Source organism: Physeter macrocephalus, chromosome 8 (assembly GCF_002837175.3).
Source record: "Physeter macrocephalus isolate SW-GA chromosome 8, ASM283717v5, whole genome shotgun sequence".
In the NCBI taxonomy this organism is placed as follows: domain Eukaryota; kingdom Metazoa; phylum Chordata; class Mammalia; order Artiodactyla; family Physeteridae; genus Physeter; species Physeter macrocephalus.
In genome coordinates, this window is record NC_041221.1 from 57,526,165 (window position 1) to 57,542,154 (window position 15,990).

A 15,990-nucleotide genomic window follows, 5' to 3' on the forward strand; every position below is an offset into this window, starting at 1 on the left:
GAAAAGGCTGAGTTAAAGAATGGGCATGAAAGTGAAGAATGTACTCAGAGAAGCCCTGTAGAATGGTTTTTATGGCCAAAGGTATATAGTTGTAAGGCGTGGAATGGTAGGATAAGCTAGAAAGATAAGTTGCAGTCAAATTGCTGTGGGCTAGGCTGACGAATTCGGTCTTTGTTCTGCAAGTGAAAAGCAGCCATTAAAGTTTTTCAGTTGCATTCAACAAATATCTGTAAGTACCTAATATGTAACTAGCCATGAGCCAGGTACTAGAGATGCAGTGGCCACCAAGAGAGATAAGGTATTGTCTACCCTCAGCCTTTGAGCAAGAGAATGATGTCACCTGATCTATATTTTTGGAAGATAAATCCACAGAAAAGATTGACTAATTTCTTAGTTTTTCAGTCACTTGTAAGAGGAAATTATTTTGGACAGATAAAATATATTCACTATAAACAATTCCCCTCACCTGTAATTCCCTCCAACCCCTTTTATAGGGAAGATAGAGTCAAAAAGAGTTTTTTCTTATAGAGAGAGATGAGAAGCAGGAGGCTTGTTATGAGTTGAACTGTGTCCTCTAAAAATTAATATGTAGAAGTTCTACTATCAATACCTCAGAATGTGACCTTATTTGGAAATAGGGTCACTGCAAATGTAATTAGTTAAGATGAGTCCATTTAGGATGGACCCTAATTCAATATGACTTGTGTCCTCATAAAAAGGGAAATTTGGATGGAGATGCACACCGGGAGAACGTCATGTGAAGGTGAAAGCTGAGATTAAGGTAATGCTTCTCCAAGACAAGGAATGTCACAGATTGCCAGCAAACCACCAGAAGCTAAATCCATGGAACAGATTCCCCATCACAGCCCTGAGAAGGAACCAGTCCTACCCATACCTTGATCATGGAGTTCTAGCCTCTAGAACTGTGAGACAATAAATTTCTGTTCTTTAAACGACCAAGTTTGTGGTATTTAAGTCAGTTCTTGCAAGTTTATAGAAGGATGAAGGCTATAATGTTCCACATTAGAAAAGGAATAGAGAAAGATCTCTGTGGGCTTGGTGAAATCAGAGTGGTGAAGGCTGAGTCTGTAAAGCTGGACAGGGTTCTTGAAAGGTAAAGAGGAAGACAACACACTAAAAAGGAACTTTGAGGAGAAGAACAGAAAAGTCTAATAGGAATGTTCAATGAAACTTGGCTGTGTGGTATGTGATGTCATTCTCTTCTTCAGCTCCCTCGAAAGCATTCTGTAAAATCTACATTATTCACTTTCTTAGGTGATTTAGATTTGAACTTTTAGATGAAGCAAAAACCATGTTCACCTGCTTCAAGGTGAACAGTCAATGACAAGGTTTCCCACTGAGCCCTCTCATAACTACAACAGAGCCTCATTCATTTCAGAGATATTGATTAAGCACCAACTCTGAGTCAGACACAGTGTCAGGTATGTAGAATTCAGTAATAAACAAGATAGGCACAATCCCTGCCCTCATGAAGCTTAAAATCTAGGGAGAAAGAGACAATAGGGAGAGAGACAATAGGGACTTCCCTGGCAGTCCAGTGGTTAAGACTCTGTGCTTCCAATGCAGGGGGCACAGGTTCAATCCCTGGTTGGGGAACTAAGATCCCACATGCTGTGCTGTGCGGCCAAAACATTTTTTAAAAAAAAGATAGACAAATAACTCATCATGTTTCTATTAAAATTACTATTGGTTTGAGTAGTTTCACTTATACAAGTAGTATGTGTAAAGGCAAAGTATAGGATACTGTAATAATATGTAGCCTAGGGACTTCCATTGTGGTCCATTGGTTAAGAATCCGTCTTGCAATGCAGGGGACGACAGTTCGATCCCTGGTCTTGGAACTAAGATCCCACATGCTGTGGGGCAAGTAAGCCCACGCACCACAACTACAGAGCCCACACGCTCTGGAGCCTGTGCACCACAACTAGAGAGAAGCCTGCGTACCGCAATGAAGAGCCTGTGCCCCACAATGAAAGATCCTGCGTGCCGCAACTAAGACCCCACGCAGCCAAAAATAAATAAATTAATTAAAATAATAATAATAATAATAATAATAATAATATGTAGTCTAACCTAGGCTGGCGAGCCGCTAAAGCTGAGACTTGAAGGTTGAGGAGGAACTAGCTGGTAGTGGTAGCCTGGGGAGGGCTGGGGGTGGTAATGAAGATTTTCCCACACAGACGGAAACAGTGATACTCTGAAGGATCACAGAGCTTGGTTTATTTGACAAACAGCAAGCAGGTCATTGAGTTTGAAACTCAGTGGGGAAGGCAAAGAAAGGTAGAAAATGAAGCTGGAGAGGTGAGTGCCAGATCATGCAGAAATTTGTAGGATTTTAAATTTTATCTGAAGAGCAATCACAAACCATTAAGGAATTCAAGCAGGTCAAGGATACCATCAAATTTCAATTTTAAAAATTCTATTGTTCACAGAATTGGGGAAGAGGAATTGAGGAAGGGGGAAGAGAAAGAGGGGAGAGGAGGGACATGACCACTGTTGGCTTCCGCTTTAGGTTATTTGAAGAAACCCCACAGCCTCCTTGTGTTCTGCCTACATGGGGATTGCTGCTTCCCATGCCAGCTATGCTCTAAAATGCTGAAGAAACTCCTTGGTTGTTCTCTTTGGAGAAAGTAGAAACAAGGTAAATATATTAAAGAGTGAGATCTTTCTTGGAAAGTCTCCTTATTCTCCTTTGTGTTTTCTTTCCACACCTAGGTCGTGATTTATGCCATTTCATTTTCATTGACTGGAGAGCATTGCTTATTAGACTCAGATCCAGTTGCCTTTGGTAAGGACAAACAGTTGATGTTCATTTATTTTTTATTATACCCTTACTGATGTTCCTTCCATTTGCCTTCTTTATTTTTTTTCAAGATTTTATTCTAGGGGCTTCCCTGGTGGCACAGTGGTTAAGAATCTGCCTGCCAATGCAGGGTACACGTGTTCGAGCCCTGGTCCAGGAAGATCCCACATGCTGCGGAGCAACTAAGCCCGTGCGCCACAACTACTGAGCCTGTGCTCTAGAGCCTGCGAGCCACAACTACTGAGCCTGCGTGCCACAACTACCGAAGCCCACGTGCCTAGAGCCCACGCTCCGTGACAAGAGAAGCCACTGCAGTGAGAAGCCCGCGCACCACGACAAAGAGTAGCCCCCACATGACGCAACTAAAGAATGCCCGAGTGCAGCAAGGAAGACCCAATGCAGTCAAAAATAAATACATAAATAAATAAATTTTTTTTTAAAAGGAAAAAAAAGATTTGATTCTACATAGAGCATTATTTAAAAACAAAAAAACTTCAAAGCAATAACTTTTGCAAACGTGGCAATTTTTCTTTAAAAAACTCTAAATGTTTACATTTGTTCTCTGTGCTGACTTGCAACATGCTTCAGATTCAAATGAAGGTCATATCCACAGTTTATCTGTACTATAAAGAAGATTATAAAACTAGCAACACTCTTAAGAGATACTTGTTATCTATTTGCTGTCTGGACATAACATGCTCCCTCAACCTCATATTTGATCCTAGTCAATATTTTAGTTGTCCTAGGGTATCAAAGAATCAAGACTTAAAAAAAAAAATCTCATGTTTTCTCAATACTTAAAAGTTTATCTAATGTTTCTAGAAATGTGTGAAGGATGAGATATGAAAAGGAGTATGCGCTTTCCTCAAGCCTAATTTTGACAGCTTAAAAAAAGAGAAGCGTCTCTTATAAAACATTATTTAGACTGAAAAGGAATCCAAACAAACCTTCAAGCCATCAGTCTGCACTTTAAACCCCTAAACTAGCCAAGGACTTGAGATTTTATGCTTCCTTTGTTGTGAGGCTAAATATTATGGGATGTAATATTATGGTATGTAATGTACCTGACTCAAACCTTCGTTTCCATTTACATGGAATTTGAAAAAGGAAACTAAATTGATGTTTTATTTGCCGCACTCTAAGGAACACTGCATGTACCAGCAAACCGCCGGTCACCTAAGATAAGAGTAAGAACTTTATTTCTCCATTCAATTATCAATATATTAGTATCTGCTAAATTCTCAACTCCCAAGTTTAGGAACAATGTCTGTCTTTTTTTTTTTGACCTTGCCACACAGCATGTGGGGATCTTAGTTCCCCAACCAGGGATCTAACCCCTGCCCCCTGCAGTGGAAACGCAGAGTCCTAACCACTGGACCACCAGGTAATTCCCTAGGAACAATGTCTGTCTTGTTCATCACAGCTCACCTACCATTTAAGAAAGTGCTGGCACATAGTAAACCCTCAAGAGATATTTGTGAAATGAATAGCTGCATAACAACATAATTATTATGTTGATAGTTTTAACATAATCCATTATTATGTATTTTTTTGTATAGAGTTCTTCACTCTAAAACATTGCCATCTACCTGCCTAATCTACTAGCCCATATTATTCCCCATTGTTGAACCCACATAAAGAATTTATTCAGCTTTTAGGGACTTCTCTAGTGGTCCAGTGAGTAAGACTCCATGCTCCCAATGCAGGGGGCCCGGGTTTGATCCCTGGTCAGGGAACTAGATCCCGCATGCATGCCGCAACTAAGAAGTCTGAATGCCACAACTAAGACCCAGCGCAGCCAAAATAAAGAAATATATATATTATTATTATTATTATTTTTGTGTGTGTGTGTGTGGTACGCGGGCCTCTCACTGCTGCGGCCTCTCCCGTCGCGGAGCACAGGCTCCGGACGCGCAGGCTCAGCGGCCATGGCTCACGGGCCCAGCCGCTCCGCGGCATGCGGGATCCTCCCGGACCGGGGCACGAACCCGCGTCCCCTGCATCGGCAGGCGGACTCCCAACCACTGTGCCACCAGGGAAGCCCAGAAATAAATATTTTTAAAAACACATTTAAAAGAAATTACTCAGCTTTGAAATAACTCCTTGAAGCCTCTGAGAAGTTCTAACTCTGTGGATCTATAGATATCACAATTACTAAAGTATCTATTTCTTTGACCAAGCACAGTTCCCTTTGAAGTGAATTCCCCATCTAAAGTGTACAAGCCTTTCTATTCAAAGAATTATTATTTCAGCACACACACAAAAATAAACAGCATAAAGATGATTTTAAATGACAGAATATCAACATCAAAATTCTCAAGATGAAACAAGAAAAAGCCATGTGCCTGACAAATGTTAAAGGGCTATGATTAAAAACAAATGATAAACTCAAGGTTTTGTGAAGTCATCCAAAATCAGAACTGAGGCTATAAACTTATTTAGATATCTTTATTATCTTACAATGTGCCAGAAGGACTTAAACGACTCCCCAGAGTATTAGACGCATACTTCCTTGAGCACTGCTTTGAGTAGCACTGATGTATTATAGCACTGTTGTCTCTGAAGTATTTCATATTAAAGCTTGTGTGTGTGTGTGTGTGTGTGTGTGTGTGTGTGTGTGTGTAAAACACATGGAATATTGCTTTGGTAGGCCTATTTCTCCTGATGAGTCAATTGTAATACATCATCATATGCCCTACTTACTTTGCCTCCATTTGCGTGGGCATGCCAAACTCTTTCTTTTCTTGAGCATGGTAAAAGTGAAGACAGGAATTCCCTGGCGGTCCAGTGGTTAGGACTTGGTGCTTTCACTGCCTTGGCCCGGGTTCAATCCCTGGTTGGGGAATTAAGATCTTGCAAGCTGTGTGGTGTGGCCAAAAGAAAAGTGAAGCCAAAAATTGGGAGTGAGCCTTTATTTCATGTTCTGGTGAATAGTTTCAACCCATTGTCATTGATAAAAGATGTGCACATTGTAGTACTGGAAGTGATCCCATTGACTCATCAGGAGAAATATACCTACCAGAGCTGTACTCATTTGTATATTAAAATACTTGAGGAGGAAGAGCACATTTTAGGAACTAGTGGAAGAAATAAATGACAAATAGCAGAACCATTTACGGATGGTGATCATTTTTTTTTCTCACTGCAGCTAAGAAGAAATGATCAACAGTTTTATGAACAACGGTTGGAAGAATATAGGTCAGGAGCTTTTCTCAACTCAGGATATTCAAAGATAGAATCAAAATTGTCTCTGCAATGCCCAGAATATTAATTCCATATAATTATCTGTTTGCAGTTAGCACTCCCCATTCTGTAAATGCATCTCTAAGCTAAGAGAGTATGACTACATTTAGCTACTTTAATTTTCAAATTGAATCATCACAGACTATTTAGTTGATTCAATTCAAGCAACAAGTATATTTTGAGGATTAATCTCAAGCCCAGAACTTTTTGAATGCATCAGATATATAAAAGAAAGAAAAGTTTCTTCCCATAGTAGATCAAGAATTCACTGGTGAGATGAGAAATTCACAAAGAAAACAACTAGAAAATAATACAAAAGAGTATATAATTAAGAGCTAAGCCACTTAATGTGAACCACACAATAAATTTTATTTAAATTGAACAAGTCCCAGCATGATTCATGGCAAGGAGAGAACATACATTGGTTTGTGAAGTGTGGATAGAATCAGGTATCAGAACGGAGGGTAGAGGTATTTTAGACAGGGAACATGGAAAGTAAAGGCAGAGAAGAGAGAGCCAGCCTGGTGGGTACAACACTGTAGTAAAAACAGCTTAGAGAAGAGCTTTTCTAAAGCACTGCATTAGTGCTGTTTGAAACCATATTAGTTATGAAGCTTCTGTCCCCCAAGGAACCCCATTCCCAAAGATCATGACTTGCTTGTAATGACCAGTGTTATGTAGTCTTGGCTTTAGATTACAAGCATCTGGAGGGTTCAAGCAATACTGCCTTACTTGCTGTAGAACCATGCCTAAATCCAGTGAGATGAATAGTGACTTACTTTTTCAATATGCTTAATAAGGTCTAGGTTCCCAGACAGTAAAAACAATTCTCCAAACTTTTGTAATATGGGTTGAAATGTACCCAATACTACTTAGATGTACAGCAGATTATACATTTCTTTATTTCAAATAATCTCATCTTGTCCTTGAGTCCCCACTGCCACTGATAATTGAAGAAAAACTTAGTCTCTAGGTAAAATTAGAAAACCATAATTCAAAAAGGCACATGCACTCCAATGTTCACTGCAGCACTATTTACAACAGCCAGGTTATGGAAGCAACCTAAATGTCCATCAACAGAAGAATGGATAAAGAAGATGTGATACATATACCACATCTTCTTTTTTTTTTTCTCTCTCTTTTTTTCCCAAAATGAGCATTTATTTCACAGAAGCCTTGGCACAAAGAGGCTGGGGTGAATGTGGTTTTAGTGATTGTTCTTGGTTGACTCCTTTACTGCAGTAATCAGTGGAGTGAGGTTGGAGAGGGGCTTGGCAATCTTCAGGAACTGGTGCTGCAGCATCTCTTTAGCTGAACCTCTCTTCTCCACATCCATTTCAAGACAGCAGTTCAGAAAGTCTCGGAAGATAGCTGACAGCTTCTCTGGGTTCTGAAGCTCTGGGGTCCCATTGGTGGCGATGAGGTACAAGGCTCTCAGAGGACTTTCACTGAGGTATGGGGGCTCCCCTTCAATCATTTCGATGGCCATGATGCCCAGGGACCAATGTCAACCTTAGGCCTATAGGCCTTCCATGTCACAACCTCTGGTGCCATCCAGTACGGTGTTCCCACCATGGTGCTCCGTTTGCTCTGCTCTGGGGTGATCAGGGCACAGAATCCAAAATCAGTTAGCTTGACAGAGCCATCCATTCCCAACAGGATGTTGTCACTCTTGATGTCTCTATGAATAACTTGGTTCGAATGCAGAAACTCCAAAGCCTGCAGGCACTCACGGCACACAGCTGCAGTCTGGCCTTCATCCATGCAGCTTTCTGTTACCACGTCTGTCAAAGGACAATGGAATATTACTTGGCCATAAAAAGGAACGAAATTGGGTCATTTGTAGAGATGTGGATGGACCTAGAGAGGGTCATACAGAGTGAAGTAAGTCAGAAAGAGAAAAACAAATATAGTATATTAACGCATATATGTGGAATCTAGAAAAATGGTACAGATGAACTGGTTTGCAGGGCAGAAATAGAGACACAGATGGAGAGAACAAACGTATGGACACCAAGGGGGGAAACAGGGGTGTGGGGAGAGGGGGGGGTTGGGATGAATTGGGAGATTGGGATTGACATGTATACACTAATATGCATAAAATAGATAACTAATAAGAGCCTGCTGTACACTTCACTGTACAGTAGAAACTAACACAACATTGTAAAAAAACTCTACCCTAATTAAAAAAAGAGCCCCCAGAGAGCTCCTTGCTCCTTTCACCATGTGAGGACACAGCAAAGAGATGGCCATTTATGAACCAGGCAGTGGGCTCGCACCAGACACTGGATTTGTCAGGGCCTTAATCTTGGACTTATCTTCTAGAACTGTGAGAAATAAAATTCTCTTGTTTATAAAAAAAATTAACTGTTACCTCCAATTAAAAGTCTCTTGGGGCTTCCCTGGTGGCGCAGTGGTTGAGAGTCTGCCTGCCGTTGCAGGGGACACGGGTTCGTGCCCCGGTCCGGGAGGATCCCACGTGCCGCGGAGCGGCTGGGCCCGTGAGCCATGGCCGCTGAGCCTGCGCGTCCGGAGCCTGTGCTCCGCAACGGGAGAGGCCACAACAGTGAGAGGCCCGCGTACCGCAAAAAAAAAAAAAAAAAAAAAAAAAAAAAAAAGTCTCTTAATCAATCCATAATTTTAACTTCCTATCAAAGACATTTTTTACAGCCAGAGGGGTCTCCTCTCCCCCCTCTTCCTTGCCAAGATTGTTGCTGAGTAGAGAAGGAAGCTTCTATGTATTAATGATGGGGAGAAGAAGGGCCTTAAGTCTACCTCCTATTCTCTTGATCTATGCCATCCAATACAATAGTCACTAGCCAGGGGTGGCTACTGAGCCCTGGAAATGTGGATGGGCCACATGCAGCTGTGCAGTAAATGTAAAATACATACGGGCTTTCCAAGGTGTAGTACCCAAAAGTATATATATAAACTATCTCCTTAATATTTTATATTGATTTCAAGTTAAAATGAAAATATTTTGGCTTATATTGGGTTAAATAAATATGGTAACTATTCAAATTAATTTCACCTATTTTTAACTTTTTTAATGTGGCTGCTCGAAAACCGTAAATTGTACGTGTAGCTTGCATTATAGTTCCATTGGACTGGGCTGCTCTGGGTCTTCTCCTACCTCCAGTGTAGTGCGGCTAGTCTGTGTCCTCAGTCGTCAGCCCTGGCATCTGCTGAGGACTGTCTGGTCCTGCATGGTAACTACTCATGATGGTTACTGCGCCCATTGCGCGGACAATTCTCCAGGTGTAAGTTCTTCACCAACTACAGCTTTCTTTTCCCAGCCCAAGCCACTTTGATCTTTCAGCCTGTGATACTGTGATTTATAATAAGAAATACATATTTGTTCTTTGTCCTGTTTCTGGCACAGAGCTCCTAAAACGCTTGGAATTTCCTCTGACGAGAGCAGATACAGGTGTGTCTTGTTAGGTTAATAAGGTGACTTTGGGAAAGCACTGAAGGGTGGGGCTGGTTGCCTGGGAACCAACCTTGGGGGTAGAGGGTTGGAATTCTCAGTCCCACCCCCCTGACCTTCCCCTAGAGGCTGGAAGTTGAATCAATCACCAATGACTAATGATTGAATCAATCATGCCTGTGTAATGAAGCATCCACTAAAGCCCCAAAGGGCAGGGTTTAAAAACCTTCTGGGTTGGTGAACAGGTGGAGATTTGGGAAGCGTAGTGGGCTCAGAGAGGGCATGGACTCTCCGAGCCATTTCCCCATAACTTTCCCTATGCATTTCTTCCATCTGGTTATTTTTAAATTACACCATTTTATAATAAACCAGTAATCTAGTAAGTAAAATGCTTCTCTGAGTTTCATGTGCTGCTCTAGCAAATTAATTGAACACGAGGGGGGGCGTCATGGGAACCTCTGATTTATAGTCAGAAGTACAGATGACAATCTGGACTTGCGACGGGCATCTTAAGTTAGGCAGAGAGATGGTGTGAGGGACAGTCTTGTAGAAATGAACCCTTAACCTGTGGAATCTGACACTGTTTCCAGGTAGATAGTGTCAGAATGGAGCTGAATTGTAGGACACGCAGCTGGGGTCCAAGAATTGTTTGCTTGGTGGTGTGGTAAACTCCCCCCAACACATGCCCACATTTGAATTGGGTGTAGAATGTTTACAGTCCTTTCAGCATCTCTGCTTCCTACCATTTAGTAGCATATAGGACTTCCCTGGTGGTCCAGTGGTTAAGACTCCATTCGCAGGTTCCATCACTGGTTGGGGAACTAAGATCCTGTATGCCACATGGTGCAGACAAAAAAAAAAAAAAAAAAAGTAGCATATGAAGGTCATAGGCTTTGAATAATACTGTATCTCAGGCCCATTGCTCTAGAATCCTCCCAGTGCCCTTGTTAATTTATCATTCCAGAGCTATGATAGATAAAGCCATGAGGCTGATTACAAGCCTGGATGTTCTCAAATTCTCCCTGAAGCTATCTGGGTTTACTATCATCTTGCTACATTCTCCTTTGCCCAAGGCCAAGAATGATGGCTCATCAAATTCCTGTTCCAGGATTCAATTATGCTTATCTTCTCTCAGCTTGCAGCCCTCCTAATCTGTCTCCTTTTCTCTTATGTAAAACTTTCTCTTTCCTCTTCCTGTCTGAAAGGTCTTTCCTATCCATCATGTTCTGCATGCTCCTTACACTATACGTGAGGGTAAAACTCTATAATCTGAGTTCATGAGATTGGCTCTTGATATTCAAAGGAGAGCGTTTAGAAGACAGATTATACAGCCACTGAGCTCTACTGGAGATCATCACTAACATCGGGGACATAAATGCATGAGTTCCAGATTTACCTGCACTGTCAAGGATTTGCTGAAATCCTGTAATTCTCTATATAACAATTGCTTCTAACCTTCACATAAACTATTTCATTTCTTCCTTTATAATATGTTTTTAAAAAGCTGTACTTTAAGTAATTACTATACTTACAAGTATTTACAAAATATATATATTTTGTAAAATTACACATATTCACTTTAAAAATTCAAAAATAAAATAAATTAAAATAAAAATTAAAAATTCATACAGCACAGAAAAAGCCAAATAAGAATAAGAGTACCCCAAAAAATGATAACTGTTGCTAACAATTTTATGACTATCTTTCCAGATACTGTGATTCCAGATTACTAAGTAATCAATTTTAAATCAATGGGATTATTCTATACATGCTGTCTTTTTCACTGATAGATCTTGTGCATATATTTTCACATGAATTAATATAGAAACATATATTAATTTTAATGGCCACAGAGTATTCCACAATAGGATTGTATCTTAATTTTTCTGTCTAGTCCCATATTAATGGATTGGGAGGGGGCTAAAATAAAGAAAGTCAGAAATGGACATCCTAACAGATACAACATTTTGCATTGTGCAATTACACCTTACAATAAATTCTAGAATTGAGATTGGTGTGTCAAAAGCTGTATACATTTTATATTTTGATACAGTGTGTCAAATTGCCTTGTAGAAAAGTTGTATTGATTTATATACCCACAGTAAATTAGAGGGTCTGTTTTCCTTCACTTCCTATAACAATGGGTCATTTCAATCTTTCACAACTTCATAGATATGGAAATTATATTTCACAGTTGTGTTTGTTTTTTTTAGTAGATTTTTTTTTTTTTTTTTAATTTTTTGACCACACAGCATGAGGGATCCTAGTTCCCCAACCAGATATAGAGCTTGCACTACCTGTAGTGGAAGCACAAAGTCTTAACCACTGGACCGCCAGGGAAGTCCCTTTCACAGTTGTTTTTAGTTCATGTTTGATTATTAATAAAGCCAGAAGTATTTTTATATTTATTTACCAATGTGTTTCTTCCTATATCATTGGCCTGTTAAAACCGATCACAGATTTTTTTCCTATTGAATTGTTAATTTTTTATAGATTTATTCATTTCTACATTATGGCTATTAATTTTCTGACATGTGTTATGAATTTTTCCTAATTTTTTAATGAATCTTTTAGCTCATTTATGGTATTCTTTGCCCTAAAGATGTTTTCAATTATAATGTAGTTTCCAGTTCCTGTGATAATTTCCAAACAACAAAATATAAATATATACAGTTAGATTCCCTTCACGTTCTTTTACATTTAAATCGTTGATTTATCTTAAAGTTTACAGGTATCTAAAAGTAGGGATTTAACTTATCTTTTCTAAATCACTAGCCAACTGTTCAAAAATATTATTTGATGAATAATTCATCTTTTGTGCCACTAGTTTGAATACAGCTTTACCATATAATGAATGCCATATATTAACTTGGTCCTATTTTTAGACTCACCAGGTTTTTCTATAACCTATTTTTGAGCCAGTAATGCACTGTTTTTCTTTTTTGGTAGCTTTATGGTACATTTTTACATGTGGTAAGGCATATTATAATCCTCCAAATTCATTCTTCCCCACCCTACTCTGTTCCTTTGCTCTCTGGCTTTTGGTTGGGTTTGGCCAACAAAGAAAAGGGAAGGATTAGGGATTGTGAGGTCTAAGTATTTATTCTCCCAGCTCCCCACTTGTGGGTCCCTATGAATGGAGGTGTCTCTCATCCTATCAAAAGTCCCTGTTCCTAAAAGCCAGCCTCTCCACTCAGCTTTCTAAGTTTCTAAGTTACTGAGTTCCAGTAACTTTCCTCTTTTTCCTACTTCGGTCCTGGGAGTGGTAACAGTGTCCTGGGTTACTAATCCTGGGGTGTTGCACTAGATCTTCCAATTTCCCTTATATGCTGCCAAAACTTCATCAATAGCCCCTCTCCTCTCGGTACCCCAACTTGATTGTGTCATCTGTCTCTGGCTGGGAACCTTACTGATACAAGTGGTAATAGTGAATATCTCTATCTAATCCTGGCTTAAACTGGAATGCTTCCAGTGTTTCACCATTAACCATCCTTCACTACAGTTAACATCAAACCATCTCTACTGTCCTTGAACACACTCTATCACCTCTTCCTTCCCTCTCAGCACATGGTCTCACCTGCTACTATATCTGCAAACTTATATGCAGTCCTTTCTTCCTTCCTTCCTCTCACAGTGGGAGAGTGATTTCTCCTTTTGTCTCAGCTGAATCCTCTGGTTATTAAGCTCAGGATTCCATCCTTTCATTTTTCTCAGGGATCTTGAGCTATCACCCCTTCCACGCACTCAAGTTACCAGATCGAAATATTTCATGACTGTCAATTCTTTTTTCTTTCTTCTTTTTTTCTTTGTCACACTGCATAGCATGCAGGCTCTTAGTTCCCCAACCAGGGATCAAACGCATGCTCCCTGCAGTGGAAGCTCAGAGTCCTAACCACTGGACCGCCAGGGAAGTCACCATGCCTGTCTAGTATTAAAGTCAAGTCCCCAGTGACTCGAGTCCCACTCGTTTCTTCCCTCGCTCTTCCTCTTCACCATTGAGTCTCAAATTTACTGGGCATTTATTCCTCAACTTCCTCTAATTCCATGGAAACTTCTCCTGCAAGATCACTGTGTCAGAAATGGATAGAGTGAACAGTGCAAGAAGTTTCTTTGGGAATAGCACCTGTGAAATATGAAAGGGGAGGAAGCAGGATTTGAACATAGAAGGCCTTCAGATGGTGATGCAAATCTTAAAACTTCTTGGCCAATCCAACAAGAAGTCCTGGGGCAAAAATTGCTCCTTAAAGGACCCCTGGGCTGGGCAGAAGTGTCCTTACTTATTCAACGTTCTTGTTAAGCTCCATCATTTGCTGTGGGCTGTCCAGGAAGAGCTTGGCCTCAGTCTGAAAGCTGAGGCAGATTTGGGAGGTACTAAAATCTGGAATCTGTCGGCTCAATGACATTGATCATTCTGTCCTTAAAAAACACCCTCTGATTCTTCCCTGTTACTCTCTCATCTTCTTCTCAATCACGTTTGAAAGACTCTTTCTCTGACCATCCACTTACGCTGTTCCTCAGGGTTTGGTCCCAGGTCTTGTTTGTTTTGTACCCTGAATACTCTATCTAGAAAAGACTCACACATGTCAATAGTTTCAAAATGCTGGTGGCTTACAAATGCACGGCCCTAGCCACGATCTCTGTCCTAAGCTCTAGGCCTGTGTAGCCAACAGCCCAGGAGACATTTTCACCCACATGTCTCACAGGCACCTTAAGTCTTCCTAACTGAATTCTTTACTTTTCTTCCAAACCTGCTTCCTCCCCTCCAGCATTTTCTATCTCAGTCACCTACCTTGTTGTCCATTATCCTCATCTCCTCCCTCTCTACAATCTTATGCAATCGCTAAAGTCTTGTCTTTTTAAAACTTTAACCACCTCTCCAATCTGTGCTCTTCATTCTCACTCCATTATCTTATCTCAAGCCAGGGTATTTTTCTCTTCTAAAATATTGCAGCAGCCTCCAAACTGGTTTTTTTACCTTTCTGCTTTCTGTCCTAGCTTCATCCAACCTTATTATTCATTAAATAAATAAAACTTTAAATAACCATGTGTCTGGTGAGGGAAATGCAGGTTAAAGCAACACTGAAATATAATTTTGACAAGTTGTATTCACTTCCTGCACTTTTTTCTCTAAGAAATCACCACAACTTGGTGGCTTAAAACAACAGTAATTTATTCTCTTGCAGTTCTAGAGCCCAAAAATCTGAAATCAAGGTATTGGCAGGACCACATTCCCTCTGCAGACTCCAGGGAAAATCTGTTCTTTACCTCTTCCCTCTTCTGGGGACTGCAGGCATGGCATCCCTGGCTTGTGTCCCCACCCTCCCATCTCTGCCTCTGTCTTCACATTGTCTTCTTCTCTGAGTGTCTGCCTCAAAACTTCCTCTGCCTCTCTCTTTTAAAAATACATGTGATTGGGACTTCCCTGGTTGCACAGTGGTTAAGAATCTGCCTGCCAATGCAGGGGACACGGGTTTGATCCCTGGTGCAGGAAGATCCCACATGCCGTGGAGCAACTAAGCCCGTGCACCACAACTGCTGAGCCTGTGCTCTAGAGCACGTGAGCCACAACTACTGAGCCCACGTGCCACAACTACTGAAGCCCACGTGCCTAGAGCCCGTGCTCCACAACAAGACAAGCCACTGCAATGAGAAGCCCTCGCACCACAACGAAGAGGAGCCCCCGCTCACCACAACTAGAGAAATCCCGCACACAGCAACGAAGATCCAACGCAGCCAAAAAAAAAAAAAAACAAACCATGTGATTGCATTTAGGGCCCCCTGCATAATCCAGGATAAAACCTCCTCTCAAAATCTTTAACTTAGGGCTTCTCTGGTGGCGCAGTGGTTGAGAGTCTGCCTGCCAATGCGGGGGACACGGGTTCGTGCCCTGGTCCGGGAAGATCCCACATGCCGCGGAGCGGCTGGGCCCGTGAGCCGTGGCCGCTGAGCCTGTGCGTCCGGAGCCTGTGCTCCGCAACGGGAGAGGCCACGGCAGTGAGAGGCCCACGTACCACAAAAAAAAAAAAAAAAAAAATCTTTAACTTAATCACATCTTTTGCCATGTAAGGTAATACTCAGACTGTGAATATTAGGATGTAGATTTATCTTTTGGGGAGTCTACCATTCAGTCTCACTACACCTATCAAATTAGCAAAGCTTTAAATAGAAGGAACATTCAGTGCAAGCAAAAGACACAAAAAACAGTATGCATACAAATCCACAGCTGGTGAGGCTATAAATTGGTATAAATCTGTTCAAAACAATGTAGTAGTATGAATTAAGGCCATTAAAAATATTCATACTCTTGGACTTCCCTGGTGGTCCAGTGACTAAGACTCCAAGCTCCCAATGCAGGGGGCCTGGGTTCCATCCTTGTTCAGGGAACTAGACCCACGTGCCACAACTAAAGAGTTCGCATGCTGCAACTAAAGATCCGTCACACAGCAACAAAGATCCCACCTGCTGCAGCTAAGACCCCGCACAGCCAAATAAATAA

At 41.0% G+C, this 15,990-nt stretch overlaps 1 pseudogene; it reads right to left on the bottom strand.

Moving 5' to 3' along the window:
- Positions 1–7,274: 7,274 nt before the first annotated feature.
- LOC112063869 (serine/threonine-protein kinase PAK 1-like) lies at positions 7,275–14,076 on the bottom strand (annotated as a pseudogene).
- Positions 14,077–15,990: the final 1,914 nt, after the last annotated feature.